Genomic DNA, 18,831 nt, shown 5'->3' with positions numbered 1-18,831 from the left:
ACTATGAAAGAGCTCAGTTTCTATGCTGGGGATTTACCTGCCTCCCATAAATTGTTTTTGTTGTTTTTCAAACAGGTTTTATTGATCTTCTAATGGGACCAAGTGAAACACAGAGGCATTTAACATAAACCAATACTCTCAATTGTTTATGCATTTTTGTGTAGGGATGGCATTTCCCTAGATTATTCTAATCTTTTCTTTATTTTTTATTCTAGTTGATTTACATATTGTATTAATTTCAGATGTACAACATAGTGATATAATATTTTTATAGATTATACTCCATTTAAAGTTATTAAAATATTGGCTATATTCCCTGTGCTGTACAATATATCTTTGTATCTTATTTGTTTTAAACATGGTAGTGTGTACCTCTTAATCCACAACCCTTATCTTGCCCCTGCCGCAGTACTCCTCCCACTGATAACCGCTAGTTTGTTCTTTCTGTATGTGTCTATTTCCATTTTGTTATATTTATTCATTTGTTTTCTTATTTAGATTCCACATGTAAGTGACAGCGTACAGTGTTTGTCTTTCTCTGTTTGACTTATTTCACTAAGCGTAATCCCTCCAGGTCTATCCATGTTGTTGCAAATAGCTAAAATTTCATCTTTTTTATGGCTGAGTAATATTCCATTGAATATATAAACCACATCTTGTTTATCCATTTATCCATGGATAGACACATAGAGTTGCTTCCATATCTTGGCTGTTGTAAATCATGCTGCTATGAATATTGGGGTGCATGTATCTTTTTTAATTAGTGTTTTTATTTTCTTAGATATATACCCAGGAGTGGAATTGCTGGATCATAGGGTAGTTCTATTTTTAGTTTTCTGGGGAACCTCCATACTGTTTTCCATGATGGCTACATGCACCAGTTTACATTCACATCAGCAGTGTACTGGAGTTCCCTGTTCTCCATACCTTGGCAACATTTGTTATTTGTGGTCTTTTTGACCACAGCCATTCTGACAGGTGTAAGGTGATATCTCACTGTAGTTTTGATTTGCATTTCCCTGATGATTGGCAATGTTGAGCATCTTTTCATGTGCCTTTTGGCCATCTGTAGGTCTTCTTTGGAAAAATGTCTATTCAGGTCTTCTGCCCATTTTTTAATTGAGTTCTTGTTGTTTTTGATATTGAGTTGTATGAGCTGTTAATATATTTTGGATATTAACCCCTTTTCAGACATATCATTTGCAAATATTTTGTCCCATTCAGTAGGTTGTCTTTTCATTCTGTTGATGTTTTCCTTTGCTATGCAAAGCTTTTAAGTTTAATTAGGTCTCGTTTGTTTGTATGGTAGGGAAGTCCCTACCATACTGTTTTGATTACTGCAGCTTTGTAGTATAGTCTGAAGTCAGGTAGTGTGATACCTCCAGCTTTGTTCGATTTTCTCAGAATTGCTTTGGCTGTTCAGGGTCTTTTGTGGTTCCACATAAATTTTAGTATTATTTGTTCTAGTTCTGTGAAAAATGTAATGGGTATTTTGATAGAAATTGCCTTAAGGACTTCTCTGGTGGCGCAGTGGTTAAGAATCTGCCTGCCAATGCAGGAGACACAGGTTCAAGCCCTGGTCCGGGAAGATCCCACATGCCGTGGAGCAACTAAGCCCGTGTGCCACAACTACTGAGCCTGCGCTCTAGAGCCCACGAGCCACAACTACTGAGCCCATGTGCCACAACTCCTGAAGCCTGCAGGCCTAGAGCCTGTGCTCCAGAAGAAGAGAAGCCACCGCAATGAGAAGCATGCCCACTGCAACAAAGAGTAGCCCCTGCTCTCTGCAACTAGAGAAAGCTAGCGGGCAGCAACGAAGACGCAGCACAGCCAAAAATAAATAAAATAAGTAAATAAATTTATTTAAAAAAAAAGAAATTGCCTTAAATTTGTAGATTGCTTTAGGTTGTATGGCTATTTTAACACTATTCTTCCAATCCATGAATACTGGATATCTTTCCCTTTCTTTGTATCATTTTCAATTTCCTTCACTAGTGTTTTATAGTTTTTAGAACATAGGTCTTTCACTTCCTTGGGTAAGTTTATTCCTAGATATTTTATTCTTTTTGTTGTGATTTTTTTTTTTTTTTTTTGCCTTAGTGACTTGGGCGTCTCACTGCTGTGGCCTCTCCTGTTTCCGGGGACTGGCTTCGGATGTTGTGATTTTAAATGGGATTTTTTTTTTTTTACTTTAGCTTTCTGATAGTTCATTATTAGTGTATAGAAAAGCAATAGATTTCTGTATATTAATCTTGTATCCTGCAACTTGGCTGAATTCATTTATTAGTTCTAATAGTTGTGGGTAGAGACTTTAGGGTTTTCTATATGAAGTATCATGTCATCTGCAAATAGTGACAGTTGAACCATCCTCGTGACCCTGGAAGAAATTCAACTGGGTTATGGTGTATGATCCTTTCAATATATTGTTGGATTCCAGTTTGCTAATATTTTGTTGAGGATTTTTGCATCTATATTCATTACAGATATTGACCTATATTTTCTGTGGCTTAACATGTGATCTGTTCTGGAGAATGTTTCATATATACTTGAAAATAATGTATATTCTGCTGTTTTTGGATGTAATGTCCTGTAATGTATCTACTAAGTCCAACTGGTATATTGTGTCATTTAAGGCCATTGTTGCCTTATTGATTTTCTTTTCTTTTTTTCTAAATTTAAATGATACATTTATTGAGCTGTGCCTGTTCTACCACACTGGATTAAATAAACTTGTCAAGAAGTACGGTTTTTGTCACCTTCTGGGACATTTAGTAATTTGCTGTTCTTTCTTTTATGTACCTCTGTTAGTACATATGGCCAACTGGTCACCTGTAACAGGTAGGTCTCATGTTATTAGATACACAGGTAAGGAAAGGTACATTCATTATGTCCTTGGTTCAAAGCAACAGGGGCTCCCTAGCACATAAATCTTTGCAGAATCAAGTGTCTACTATTTATATATACATATTAAAAAAGAAGCAAAGGCACTAGACTACTTGGATTAAACATTCTGTCCAGAGGGATAATACCAGGCTTTGCTTTTCCTCATCTGTAGTAAGTTTCAGGTCCTTGACAGAAACAACGTCTGCTTACATTCTCTTATCAAGAATTTTTTACCACACTGAATTGGAAGATGTAAGCAGTGTCTCTCACTGGGGCACAGGGCAGAATAATTGCCTAACTAATATAATAAAGATAATGACTCCCTCTGATCAAATATTGGGCAGGATTGCTTGCAACTCATTTTAAGAGATTGGGGTATCTTGAACTAAGGAATCCTCAGCTGTGATCCAAACCTCTCCCATGCACAGCATCCACCTGGATCTCTTTGCATCACCCTGTGGAATTCGGGGTGGACAAGGTGAACATAGATAATCATGAAACTCTAGTTGCCTGTTATGTCATGAAAGATAAAGTATTTTGTATCATATTAAGGCATTTAAATTTTATTTATTTTTGCCCAAACCCATGAAATTATCAGGCTAACATGTTGTCTTTGCAAATATGGTAAAATCAAAGACACCTCAAATTTCTTTCCAGATTCTCCAAATTTCTTTTCTTTGGTGATAATGGGATACCCAAAGAGACATGACTTTCTTTTTTTCCATTTTCTCCAAGATGAAAAAAAAATGCAAATTAGAGGGGATAATGTTTCTTCTCTTTTTCTCTTCACTCTAATAAACCCTAATTATCACCTGCAGCAACAGGTAATATTTCCCCTTTAAATGAACCAGTGGAAGACTCCCCTTCCAATAGCCACCAGGACACTTCCTGTTTGCTCACACCTTGTTCAGTTCAACGTGAAGAATATTTATGGACACACAGACTGTGGGGGATAGAAGACACAATTATGCCCTCTGGAGGTTTATGGTGGAGGTGGGGAGCTAGAGACGTGACTTCCTTAAACACAGTGAATAAAGCCTCTTCATAGAGCTGGTTGAGGACTAGGAGAGTAGTCCCAGTAAAAAGTAGCAAATTCTCTAGTCCAAATAGTGTGTGAGGCGGCAATATGTGCCTTCTATTGTTCTATATGTTAATACAGCTGATTATAAAATGTAAGGATGAAACAGGCAGCCTAAATGTCCTTAATTTTTGTTTGTTTTCTTGCTGGTGGAAGGAGTAAAGATCAATGAGTTACCAACATTGATGTAGAGTTTTGGGTGATTCAAAAATATTGCAAGTTTATTGGCTGAGCTGCAATTAGCCAATAGAGTGCTTGAAACTAAACAAATGCATCTTGCTGGTGTTTGTGTGTAGTTACTGTCTTCTTGGTGTACTCTGATACCTCACTATACTTATATATCGACTTCAGATGTATTCATCAAAAAGCTACATCTATTCATTGGAATTATGAGGTAGGGGGAAACTGAAATATTTTAGCTTGTTTTATACAGTTATACATGTCACCATCCTATTTTATGCTATGTCATGAGTGGAGGGGATACTAGGAACAGGGGAGTCTGGAAGCACCAAGGACTGTGCGGTTAAGCATGGTTGCACTCATGGGCAGATAGAGTGAAGCCTCTTATCCTGGTCACTCTCTAGATGGTGGTAGCTACAAAGAGAAATAGGCAACAGAGATCTCAGGGTGAAGAGCCCAAGGAAAATGAAATCTCCCTGTTCCCTTAGGCAGCCCTTCATGGTAGCCTCCCATAAGTAGCCCTTTGAATCCTTTTACACACTTGGTCATTGTAATATTGCTAGAGCATCTGACATTTTCAGATGTTAAAATCCCTGGTGACCACTTCGGAAAACAAAAAGAAAACCCAAAATGTATTCAACTTATTGTTTTTGGATAGGGTTCACGCCAGGGGAGGAAGCTACCATAACAAAGCAGACAGACTTTTTAGATGAATTCAACATCCTGTTATTTTTTGCTGCTTCAGAATTTATAGCAGGCATTGATGTGTACCATGATGTATTTCCCTGATTTATGAGTTTCAGAGGGCGTATCCTCATTACGGAGAAGTGCAGGTAGAGGAGTGTTAGTGAGACCAACTCCCTCACTGTCTGCCAGCAGTGGGCGTGATAGAATAGGTTGTAGCCAGAGTACCTCCGTCCTTTCACATCCCAAGTTTTCACCATGTACGTGATCTGTTTGTTGGCCATTCAGATGGCTTGATCTCAACATCTCTATGAAAAAGTGTTATGTCTGCCAGTGAGAGTAGATCATGAAACTTAACAAAATTGGGAGTCCTGCTTACCAATCAAGGTTTATTGGGACTATTTAAGCAAACTTACAATGTTCAAGCCTTCTCAGAGAATCAGGCTGACAGACCTTGTGCTTCTAGAAGTTCCCACCCCAAATCCTCACACTACTCAGAGGTCTCAGGTGTGTTGTGTGATATCTCTAGGTCAGTGCTACTGAAAATGGGTCTTGGGGGAGGGACATCATTACCAACAGGAAACTTGTTAAAGGTGTCATTTCATGGGCACCACCTCAAACTTGCAGATTCACAACTTCTTAGAATGGGGTCCTGATCCCAAAGAGATTTGTATTCATTTTCAAGGTTCAGAAAAAAAAGTTTAACTAAGTGGTTCCCGTCTGGTTTCCCATTAGGATCAGATGACCAGTATTAAGAAATAACATCACCTGTGCCCTCCCCACAGCGTCCATCTATTAGTCCTGTGGGATCATCAGTGTTATTTTAATTAAGTGCTCCAGGTGATTCTAAGGTGAGGCCAGGGTTAAGTACGTGGGCTTCTGGGTATATTTGTGAGAGTTCAGAGCAAGCTTTAGTCCAAGGAGAGGCAGTAAGTTTTGCTCTGCGTCGGCTTTCAAGGGGCTAGTCGGTGAAGCCCACATACCCCATGTTAGCAGAATTTTGGGACATTTATATGAAGAGAGAAGAAGTGTAGACAACAAAGAAAAACTCATAGATTGGTCTCCATGTAGGAGCTGATTGTTCCTGAATCTCTCCTGAGATGAAGGACAGGAGAGGTTGGCTTTTTCAGCATTTCAAGGTCCTTCTGCCTGTGGCTGTGCTGGGAGCAGGTGAAGGAGCTGTGCTGACGCCGTTGAAGGCATATTCTCAAGATGCTGGTGTGATTCCTCAACATAATATTGAGGAGAAAAGGACCCAGTGCAGGAGGAAGAAGAGGAGGAATGGCAGCTTCTCAGGTAAGTGTCCTGTCCTGGGTCAGAGGCTGGGTTTGCTTTTCCTCCTGAAATGTCATGGATCGAGAACCTGCAAACCTTTAATTATCTACTTTTGGTGTTCTTGCCTAGCGAGGTTGTTTTCAACTACTTTTTTATTTTTTTGCGGTATGCGGGCCTCTCACTGTTGTGGCTTCTCCCGTTGCGGAGCACAGGCTCCAGACGCGCAGGCTCAGCGGCCATGGTTCACGGGCCCAGCCGCTCCGCAGCAAGTGGGATCTTCCCGGACCGGGGCACGAACCCGTGTCCACCGCATCGGCAGGCGGACTCTCAACCACTGCGCCACCAGGGAAGCCCCTCAACTACTTATTTTTAAACATTTATTCTTATGATAGTCAAGATCACGTCTTTAGACTACTTCTCCCTTATGTCCCAGAGCCTTCTCTCTATTGTTTGCATCCAAGCTCCTTGCAGAGCCTGAGGAAGTCTCAATATGATTTAATGAATTTCAAGTATTGAAAATATTTCCTTTGTGAGAGATGAACATGGGAAGGCATTAGTACCCAAGATTCCCATTGGGATGGGTTGGGTGTTGGTATCTTACTGAATTTGGGGAAAGTGGAGTGGTTGCCTTGCATCTGGATGCAACATCATCTCTTTAGAACAGGATTAAGAAAATGCACGTATAAACAGGATGATCTTAGTGGTCCAAAATTCCTTAGAAAGTTCTGAAAAAAATTATAGACTGTTCTCTACATTGGTAACAAAGACTTACTATTTAAATGCACTATTATGAATACAGAACAAGGGAGGTATTTATGGATTGAAATTTGCATAAAACTGACATTTTTTTCAAGATAGTTTCAGATTTCCTTAGTTTTGCCAAAAATACCCAAGCAGTGACAATGTGTCCTCCTGAGTGTTTCAGTCACCTGAAACCAATTTATCCCAATTATACCTGATCACTGATTCAGGTGTTTTCTGCCAGGTCCCTGCACTATGAAGTTCCTATTTTCCCCCTTTTTTCTTTCTTTTTTTTTTCTTTTTTTTTTTTTTGCTGTACGCGGGCCTCTCACTGTTGTGGCCTCTCCCGTTGCGGAGCACAGGCTCTGGACGCGCAGGCTCAGCGGCCATGGCTCACGGGCCTAGCCGCTCCGCGGCATGTGGGATCTTCCCAGACCGGGGTACGAACCCGTGTCCCCTGCATCGGCAGGCGGACTCTCAACCACTGCGCCACCAGGGAAGCACCCCCCTTTTTTCTTTAATAAAGGTCTTGGAAAGATTTAGTGAGGGATGTCCCAGTTAATGTGGCAACTCCATTTCTTCTTAGTTTCTCTTTGCTTCTAGTTTGCTTTGAAATATGAGCACTCAACTGTGTTTAGTAGAGATAATTGAGTTTTGTAAGTGGAGGTTTTCATCAGTCAAGACTGGGTTTGGATAGTTTCCATTATACTCCATGCTCACGTTACAGACATACTCTTCTTTATCATTTCTTTGTGTTCTCCAAAAAGTTTCCGAGGATAGTATTACTAATATATGTTCAACTGTGTCAATATTCATAAATATAGCTCAGCACAAATTATAAAGATCTGTAAAGAAAAGATTCAGAACCAATAGCTCTAATTTATTTTATATCATTGTACACGTTTGCATCATAGTGTATTTTAAAAATACAAAGGATATCTTCCACAAATAGATTTATAAGATTTACTCAGTAAAAAATAACACTAATTTCATTGCTATGAATATTTTCTTCTATATAACTTTTGATATGTACAAAGTCGCCATTTTTATGTATATCTGTGTACATTGTGTTAACATTATCTGATCCATTTTTTCTTATTTCTATTCTTCCTAATTACAGACACTGATATAAACATTCATTAGGATTGTCTCTGTGTACTTGTGTTCTTTGTAGATAACTTCTAGTTCAGGTAAACTGGAGTAAAACCCAGGCTCTAACATTTACTGAATGGTTGACAAATATGCTCAAGAAAAGAGGAACAGTAATGTCATGTTTCTTAAACTATTTATGTGGTGCATTCAATGCTATGTAAAAAAACAAACAAACTAGAAAGTATATAGTAAATATTCAAAAAGGATTGTTGTTGGTGTGCTTACTATCCTATTAGACCTGTAAAATCCATAAAACACTTTCAGTTCAAGATTAACTATAAATTCTTACCTTGCCGTTCTACCTTTTTTTTTTTTTTTTTTGCGGTACGCGGGCCTCTCACTGTTGTGGCCTCTCCCGTTGCGGGGCACAGGCTCCGGACGCGCAGGATCAGCGGCCATGGCTCACGGGCCCAGCCGCTCTGCGGCATGTGGGATCTTCCCGGACCGGGGCACGAACCCGTGTCCCCTGCATCAGCAGGCGGACTCTCAACCACTGCGCCACCAGGGAAGCCCCGTTCTACCTTTATGTTATCAAAATGTGTGGTACATGGACCAGAGACACTGGCATCACTAGTGAAAAATGAACTTGTTAAAAAATGTGGAACTCAGGCCCCACCCCAGAATTCCTGGATCAGATTCTGCATTTTAACAGTATCTCCAGTTTGCTTGTTTACACATTAAAATTGGAAAGTTTTACTTCTGACTCATCATGTATATTTACTGAGAAATATACACAATTTATTCTGTATAATAAAAGTACAACACTCAGAAATGCAATGCCTGTGTTGATGCCATCATTTTATAATTTCTCTTCCAGATAATTATAGTCCCTATAGTGGTGTTGTGGATCGTATGTCATCTTTTCTTGGAGTTAGAAATACAATAGAGAATATTACTGTGTAAAAATTATTTTATTGGATAATTCAAGACACTCTCCTAAATCAAACCACTTCTTTTAATACTCTCTTGGGCCAAATTATGAACTCCTCCTGTTGTGACTCACCAAATGCACGTTTTATTTTAGGGCCTGTTGACATTCAGAGATGTGACCATAGAATTTTCTCAGGATGAGTGAGAATGCCTGTACTCCCTCCAGCGGAATTGTACAGGGATGTGATGTTAGAGAACTATAGGAACCTGGTCTCCCTGGGTGAGGATAGCTTCCTTCCAGAATTCTTTATTCACCCACAGGGTTTTGGTTCCTTCATTTGTAGAATGTCTCCTGGAATCTTCTGCTTCCTACAGTAGAGTTTCAGATCCCTGCTTTCAAGGAAAAAATGGGAGTTTGTGGATATAGACAGAAAGGTTTCATGATCATTCATCATGATTCTAACCTTCCTCTTTCTTGTGGTAATCAGCATCTTTTGCTCTAGATTAATGGTAATTCTATAAATTTTCAGTGGTATAAAATAGTGCTGCCCGGGACTTCCCTGGCAGTCCAGTGGTTAAGACTCCACACTTCCACTGCAGGGGGCACGGGTTCAATCCCTGCTCGGGGAACTAAGATCACACATGCATCACGGTGCAGCAAATAAATAGATAGATAAATATTGCTGTCTGCATTTTTAAAAAAAATTATTTATTTTTGGCTGCATTGGGTCTTCGTTGCTGCGCAGGGGCTTTAGTTGCGGTGAGTGGGGGCTACTCTTCATTGTGGTGTGCGGGCTTCTCATTGCAGTGGCTTCTCTTGTTGCGGACCACAGGCTCTAGGCATGCAGGCTTCAGTAGTTGTGGCGTACAGGCTCAGTAGTTGTGGCTCGCAGGCTCCAGAGCACAGACTCAGTAGTTGTGGCACACGGGCTTAGTTGCTTCGCGGCATGTGGGATCTTCCTGGACCAGGGCTCAAACCCGTGTGTCCTGCATTGGCAGGTGGATTCTTAACCACTGCGCCACCAGGGAAGTCCTGTCTGCATCTTAAAAATAGATTTTCATCCCTTATTTTTGATTTATTTGTACTTGGACAGAATCTCAGAATATGATTTTTAACTGTTGCTTGGTATAGTAAAGGTGCTTTCAAAAAACAGTATTTGGGGAATCAATCTCTAGAATATGTTAACATTTTACAATGCCTTCTCTTCTCACCTGGGCACAATACTGGATTGGAATATAGAGGATCTCTAGCAAAACTTATGTCTTTTTCTTTTAATTGAGGTACAGTTGATTTACAATGTTGTGTTTGTTTCAGGTATACACCAAAGTGATTCAATTTTACATACATATATATTTTTTTCAGATTGTTTTCCCTTATAGGTTATTACAAATATTGAGTATAGTTCCCAGCCCTATGCAGTAGGTCCTTGTTGGTTATCTATTTTATCTTTTTTTAAAAAAAATTTATTTGATTTATTTTATTTTATTGGCTGCATTGGGTCTTCGTTTCTGCACACAGGCTTTTCTCTAGTTGCAGCGAGCGAGGGCTACTCTTCATTGCAGTGCACGGGCTTCTCTTTGCAGTGGCTTCTCTTGTTGCAGAGCATGGGCTCTAGGCATGTGGGCTTCAGTAGCTGTGGCATGCGCGCTCTGTAATTGTGGCTCACAGGCTGCAGAGCGCAGGTTCAGTAGTTGTGGTGCACAGGCTTAGTTGCTCCGTGGCATGTGAGATCTTCCTGGAGCAGGGCTCGAACCCAAGTCCCTTGCATTGGCAGGTGGATTCTTAACCACTGCACCACTGGAGAAGCCCCGTTATCTATTTTGTATATAAGTAGTGTGTATATGTTAAGCCCAAACTCCTAATTATGTTTATTTTTCTAATGAACATATGGCCCTAATGGCCCCCTTTTTGGAGTAAAAGGAGAATCGCTGGGCTAGGTGTGACTGAATGAAGTAGATGATGCAGGTGAGAGGTCCAAAGATCACAGAAGAAGCCAGACTTAAAAATATGGTTTGGAAAGATCTGCTTCACTAGAATTATTTTTGAGAAGCCTAGGCTTATTTCTTTTTTTTCATTTTTCTTTTCTTCTTGTTTATTTTATTTATTTATTTTTTTAGAGATTTCAATTATGCAATGTTTCCAGTTTTTCTTTTTCTTTTTTTTTTCTTTTTGGCTGTGTTGGATCTTCGTTTCCATGCAAGGGCTTTCTCTAGTTGTGGCGAGCAGGGGCCACTCTTCATTGCGGTGCGCGGGCCTCTCACTGTAGCGGCCTCTCTTGTTGTGGAGCACAAGCTCCAGACGCAGGCTCAGTAGGTGTGGCTCACGGGCCTAGTTGCTCCGAGGCATGTGGGATCTTCCCAGACCAGGGCTCGAACCCGTGTCCCCTGCCTTGGCAGGCACTTTCTCAACCACTGCGCCACCAGGGAAGCCCTCCAGTTTTTCAATGAGGGATAGAGGAGTAAAAGCCAGGGCCTCTTCCCGCAGAGTTTATAATCTGGGGAGAGAACAAGAGAGATACCACATAAAAGAGACAAATAATTCTAGGAGATAAATGTCCACCAATGCGTTTTTCAAAATACAAGTTCTTTCACAAACGTGTAACTAAATACTGACTCCATGGTGCTTCAGTTATATCTGAAAGGGCTTTGAGAAAATAAGAAATCCTGTTACTGGGTAAAACTAGTGGTCCATCTCGCCTTTCCAGTGGCACCAAAGGAAGTTGTAGGGAGAGCAGAGGTTAACTGCCAAGACAGTTTTGTGTGTGTGTGTGTGTGTGTGTGTGGTACGCGGGACTTTCACTGTTGTGGCCTCTCCCGTTGTGGAGCACAGGCTCCGGATGCGCAGGCTCCGGACGCGCAGGCTCAGCGGCCATGGCTCACGGGCCCAGCCGCTCCGCGGCAGGTGGGATCTTCCTGGACCAGGGATCGAACCCGTGTCCCCTGCATTGGCAGGCAGATTTTTAACCGCTGTGCCACCAGGGAAGTCCCAGTCCACTTCATTTCTTGTTCTTTAACAGATTCTGTGGTGCCGCCATTGTCCTGTTCAGGTTCAGGAAGCTCATTCAGTGGTATTGCAACATCCTCATAAGGCAGCTTGTTTTCTCGCCTAGCATCGTCAATCAAATCCAAGATCCTTCCATCTCTCTGTACCTCATTGTCCGTTCTCCTGCAGCTTTGATCTTGCCAGATATTGTCCATCACAGGGTCTTCCCAGACAGGCGGTGCGTACGTTCCCCGGGGCAGGGCAGTTTTATCCATCTCTGTTTTGGAGCTCTGTAAACGTGTAGTTACAGTAGCAAAGCTGGAACGCCTTTTTCCGCCCCTAGGTTTATTTCTGTTTCTGTAAAAGAGGGACATGTCCTGCCCCATTCTTTTTTTTTTTTTTTTAACATCTTTATTGGAGTATAATTGCTTTACAATGGTGTGTTAGTTTCTGCTGTATAAAAAAGTGAATCAGTTATACAATCTTCCATGTATTCTTCAGCTCCAGTGATTTTTCCCTCACATTCACAATGAGAGCCAAAATCTTCCTCGTGGCCTGTGAGGACTTGCATGATCTGGCTCTTCCCAATTTTCTTTTACTTTGAACGAACATTAGACATTTTAAGTGTATTTGCCCCAATTCTTTAATTTAGTATACCTATTAACTTATAGAATTCTTAAATATATTAATGCCATAGGGGCACTTGTAACATTGCCCACCATATTTTAAAGTCTCAATTGTTATAATGTCATAGTTATTAAGAAATTAAATAAGTTTCTCTGATTTAGTATGAAGCTTATGGGTACTGTATCCTAGTTTTTCACTTTCTGATTAGTTCTATGTCAAAATCATATATGATTTTACATTCAAAAGATCTAATATAACAAGCTCAAATAAAAACATGTTTGGAAAGAAGTGAGTTAGATAATTAGTAGGTATCCATATTAATGAAAATGTTTGGTTCACTTCAAGCAAAAAGGAGTCAGATTTTTCATTTACTTTTCTCAATGTGTGAGAAGCATGGTATAATTTAATCACAACAGTTTATTTTATGTATCAGTGACTCTTTGCATATTTTACAACTTTCATATTCTTTTATTTATAAATAAGGTTTTATTTTTTTCTAAAGAATGGTTTACAGACTTGATATTGTGTATGTATAGCAATAATATATATTAATAATATGATAAATTTCTCTACTGTCATTTAAATAATAATTCATTCAAATTTTTCATTAGAGACTTTTAATAAATGATTGTAATGCATTTTCCATGAAATTCTCCTGCCTTGCAACACATACCAGTGACTCAAAATGGTTGCTTTAATGGGTGCTCATTCACAGTTGAAAATATACTTATTTAGAAGGATTGTTTTTTAATAGTACATGTATATTATATTCAGAACTGGGGGGATAAAATTTGTCTTATTCTTGTTTAGCAATTTCATAACAATTTTCTTTTTTTTCTATGATAGTTTCCCTGAAGTTAGTTAATTGCATTTTTGTTTTTACCTATATTTCATGAATGTAAATGATAATTTTTAATTCAGTATTCTTAAGGTAGTGTGGTGTTGAATTCAAATTTGAATCTCCCATGTGTCTCCTGCCAATAAAATTATGTCTGTGTCTTTTAATTATTACCTCTATTGCATTCATGACTTAATTTATTTCTCTTCTTGGTTAACGAGCAATATTTGTTTTATTCTGCCTTGGTGAGCAGTTATAGAAATAGTCTTAATTTAACATCTATTTATTGATGAATTTATATTATTATCATTTTTTGTTTTAATTTTTAAATTGAAGTATAATTTACAATGTTGTGTTAGTTTCAGGTGTACAGCAAAGTAATTCAGAGATAGATATATATGTTCTTTTTCAGATTATTTTCCCATATAGGTAATTATAAAATATTGAGTATAGTTCCCTGTGCTATACAATAAGTCCTTGTTGTTTATCTATTTTATATATAATAGTGTGTATATGTTACTCCCAAATTCCTAATTTATCCTTCCCCCTGCCTTTCCCCTTTGGTAACCATAAGTTTGTTTTCTATATCTGTGAGTCTGTTTCTGTTTTGTAAATAAGATTTCATTCCTTTTCATTCCATTCCATTTTTTTGCCACGCCATGCATCATGCAGGATCTTCCCCCACCGGGGATCGAACCCGTGCCCCCTGCATTGGGAGTGAGGAGTCTTAAGCACTGGACTGCCAGGGAAATCTGTTTGTATCATTTTTTTAGATTACACATATAAGTGATATCATATGATATTTGTCTTTCTCTGTCTGACCTACTTCACATAGTGTGTTAATTTCTAGGTCCAACAGTGTTGCTGTAAATGGCATTATTTCATTCACTTCTTTATCCATTCATCTGTTGATGGACATTTAGGCTGCTTGCATATCTTGGCTATTGTAAATAGTGGCTGCAATGAGCATTGGGGTGCATGTATCTTTTCGAATTATGATTTTCTCTGGATATATGCCCAGGAATGGGATTGCTGGATCATATGGTAGTTCTATATTTGGTTTTTCAAGGAGTCGCCATACTATTTTCCACAGTGGCTGCACCAATTTACATTCCCACCAAACAGTGTAGGAGGGTTCTGTTTTTTCCACACCGTCTCCAATATTTATTATTTGTAGACTTTTTGATGATGACCATTCTGATTTTTTTTTTTTTTCGGTACGTGGGCCTCTCACTGCTGTGGCCTCTCCCGTTGCGGAGCACAGGCTCCAGACGCGCAGGCTCAGCGGCCATGGCTCACGGGCCCAGCCGCTCCGTGGCATGTGGGATCTTCCCGGACTGGGGCACGAATCTGTGTCCCCTGCATTGGCAGGGGGACTCTCAACCACTGCGCCACCAGGGAAGCCCAACCATTCTGATTGGTGTGAGGTGATACCTCATTATAGTTTTGATTTGCATTTCTCTAATAATTAGCAATGTTGAGCATCTTTTCATGTGCTTTTTGGCTATCTGTATGTCTTCTTTGGAGAAATGTCTATTTAGATCTTTTGCCCATTTTTTGATTGGATTGTTTGTTTTGATAGTTGTATGAACTACTTGTATATTTCAGAGATTAATTTCTTGTCAGTTGCTTCATTTGCAAATATTTTCTCCCATTCCACAGGTTGTCTTTTTGTTTATGGTTTTCTTTGCTGTGCAAAAACTTTTAAGTTTCATTAGGTCCCATTTGTTTATTTTTGCTTTTATTTTCATTAGTCCAGGAGATGGATCCAGAAAGATATTGCTGCAATTTATGTCAAAGAGTGTCCTCTCTATATTTTCCTCTAGGAGTTTTATAATATTAAGTCTTACATTTAGTTCTTTAATCCATTTTGAGTTTATTTTTGTGTATGGTGTTAGAATGTTCTAATTTCATATTTTTACATATAGCTGTCCAGTTTTCCCAGCACCACTTTTTTTTAAACATTTTTATTGGAGTAAAATTGCTTTACAATGGTGTGTTAGTTTCTGCTTTATAACAAAGTGAATCAGTATACATATATCCTCATATCTTTTCCCTCTTGCATCTCCCTCCCTCCCCCCCTCCCTATCCCACCCCTCTAGGTGGTCACAAGGCACTGAGCTGATCTCCCTGTGCTATGCGGCTGCTTCCCACTAGCTATCTATTTTACATTTGGTAGTGTATATATGTCCATGCCACTCTCTCACTTTGTCCCAGTTTACCATTCCCCCTCCCCATATCTTCAAGTCCATTCTCTAGTAGGTCTGTGTCTTTATTTCTGTCTTGCCCCTACGTTCTTCATGACCTTTTTTTTTTTTTAGATTCCATATATATGTGTTAGCATACAGTATTTGTTTTTCTCTTTCTGGCTTACTTCACTCTGTATGACAGCACCACTTTTTGAAGACTGTCTTTTTTTCCACTGTATATTCTTCCCTCCTTTTTTGTAGATTAATTGGCCATAGGTGGGTGGGTTTATTTTTGGTCTATCTGTACTGTTCCATTGATCTATGTTCCTTTTTTGGGGGCAGGGGGTGGCTGGTACCATACTGCTTTGATGACTGTAGCTTTGTAGTATAGTCTGAAGTCAAGGAGCCTGATTCCTCCAGCTCAGTTTTTCTTTCTCAAGATTGCTTTGTTTATTCAGGGTCTTTCGTGTTTCCATAAAAATTTTACAATTTTTCGTTCTAGTTTTGTGAAAAATGCCATTGGCAATTTGATAGGGATTGTACTGAATCTGTAGATTGCCTTGGGCAGTATAGTCACTTTGACAATATCAATTCTTCCAGTCCAAGAACATGGTATATCTTTTCATCTCTTTGTGTCATCTTTGATTTCTTTCATCAGTGTCTTACAGGTTTTGGAGTACAGGTCTTTTGCCTCCTTAGGTAGGTTTATTCCTAGGTATTTTATTCTTTTTGATGTGATGGTAAATGGGATTGTTTCTTTAATATCTCTTTCTGATCTTTTGTTGTTAGTGTATAGGAATGCAAGATATTTCTGCATATTAATTTTGTATCCTGCCACTTCACCATATTCATTGATGAGCTCTAGTAGTTTTCTGGTAGCTTCTTTAGAATTTTCTATGTATAATATCATGTAATCTACAAACAGTGACAGTTTTACTCTTTTTTTCCAACTTGGATCCTTTTTATTTCTTTTCTTTCTCTGATTGCTGTGGCCAGGTCTTCCAAAACTATGTTGAATAAGAGTGGCAAGAGTGGACATCCTTGTCTTGTTCCTTATCTTAGCAGTAATGCTTTCAGCTTTTCATCATTGAGTATGATGTTAGTTGTGCGTTTGTCATATATGACCTTTATTATATTGAGGTAGGTTCCTTCTATGCCCACTTTCTGGAGAGTTTTTTAAAAAATCATAAATAGGTATTGCATTTTTGTCAAAAGTTTTTTCTGCATCTACTGAGATGATCGTATGGCTTGTATTCTTCAATTTGTTAATGTGGTGTATCACGCTGATTGATTTGCAGATATTGAAGAATCCTTGCATCCCTGGGATAAATCTCACTTGATCATGGTGTATGATCCTTTTAATGTATTGTTGGAATCAGTTTGCTAGTATTTTGTTGAGGATTTTGCATCTATTTTCATCAGTGATATTGCCCTTAATTTTCTTTCTTTTTTTTTGTGGTATTTTTGTCTGGTTTTGTTACTAGGGTGATGGTGGCCTCATAAAATGAATTTGGCAGTGTTTCTTCCTCTGCAATGTTTTGGAATAGTTTCAGAAGGATAGGTGTTAACTCTTTTCTAAATATTTAGTAGAATTCACCTGTGAAACCATTAGGTCCTGGACTTTTTTTAGAGATCAATGTGGTTTTTATTTTTATTTAAATTATTTATTTATTTATTTAACATCTTTATTGGAGTATAATTGCTTTACAATGGTGTGTTAGTTTCTGCTTTATAACAAAGTGAATCAGCTATACATATACATATATCCCCATATCTCCTCCCTCTTGTGTCTCCCTCCCACCCTCCCTATCCCACCTGTCTAGGCAGTCACAGAGCACCAAGCTGATCTCCCTGTGCTATGCGGCTGCTTCCCACTAGCTATCTATTTTATGTTTGGTAGTGTATATATGTCCATGCCACTCTCTCACTTTGTCCCAGCTTACCCTTCCCCCTCTGCGTGTCCTCAGGTCCATTCTCTACATCTGCATCTTTATTCCTGTACTGACTCTAAGTTCTTCAGAACCTTTTTTTTTTTTTTTCTGGCTTACCTCACTCTGTATGACAGACTCTAGGTCAATCCACCTCACTACAAATAACTCAATTTCGTTTCTTTTTATGGCTGAGTAATATTCCATTGTATATATGTGCCACATCTTCTTTATCTATTCATCTGTTGATGGACACTTAGGTTGCTTCCATGTCCTGGCTATTGTAAATAGAGCTGCAATGAACATTGTGGTACATGACCATGATCAAGTGGGGTTTATCCCAGGAATGCAAGGATTCTTCAATATACACAAATCAATCAATCTGATAAACCCTATTAAAACATTGTAGGAGAAAAACCATGTGATCATCTCAATAGATGCAGAAAAAGCTTTTGGCAAAATTCAACACCCATTTTTGATAAAAACCCTCCAGAAAGTAGGCATAGAGGGAACTTACCTCAACATAATAAAGGCCATATATGACAAACCCACAGCCAACATCATTCTGAATGGTGAAAAACTGAAACCATTTCCTCTAAGATCAGGAACAAGACAAGGTTGTCCACTGTCACCACTATTATTCAACATAGTTTTGGAAGTTTTAGCCACAGCAATCAGAGAAGAATAATAAATAAAAGGAATTCAAATCAGAAAAGAAGTAAAGCTATCACTGTTTGCAGATGACCTGATACTATACATAGAGAATCCTAAAGATACTACCAGAAACTACTACAGCTAATCAATGAATTTGGTAAAGTAGCAGGATACAAAATTAATGCACAGAAATCTCTTGCATTCCTATACACTAATGATGAAAAATTGGGTCCTGGACTGTAGTTTGTTGGGAATTTTAAAATCAGAGTTTCAATTTTGGTACTTGTAATTCATCTGTTCATATTTTCTTTTTCTTCCTGGTTCAGTATTGGGAGATTGTACCTTTCTAAGAATTTGTCCATTTTTCTAGGTTGTCAAATTTAGTGGCATATAGTTGCCTCCAGTAGTCTCTTATGGTCGTTTGTATTCCTGTGGTGTCATTGTAACTTCTTTTTCATTTCTAATTTTGTTTGGGCATCTCCCTTTTTTTCCTAATGAGTCTCATTAAAGGTTTATCAATTTTGCTTATCTTTTCAAAGAATGAGCTTTTAGTTTCATTGATCTTTTCTATTGTGTTCTATTGTGTTCTTTTCTATTGTTTTCTTCATGTATATTTCATTTATTTCTGCTTTGATCTTTATGATTTCTTTCCTTCTACTAAATTTGGGTTTTGTTTGTTCTTCTTCCTTTAGTTGCTTTATGTGTAAGGTTAGGTTGTTTATTTGAGATTTTTCTTGTTTCCTGAGGTA

This window comes from Aethalodelphis obliquidens, unplaced genomic scaffold (assembly GCF_003676395.1).
Source record: "Aethalodelphis obliquidens isolate GAN/ISIS:26980383/991018 unplaced genomic scaffold, ASM367639v1 scaffold43, whole genome shotgun sequence".
Taxonomy (NCBI): Eukaryota; Metazoa; Chordata; class Mammalia; order Artiodactyla; family Delphinidae; genus Aethalodelphis; species Aethalodelphis obliquidens.
Note: the sequence above shows the minus strand (reverse complement) of the source record.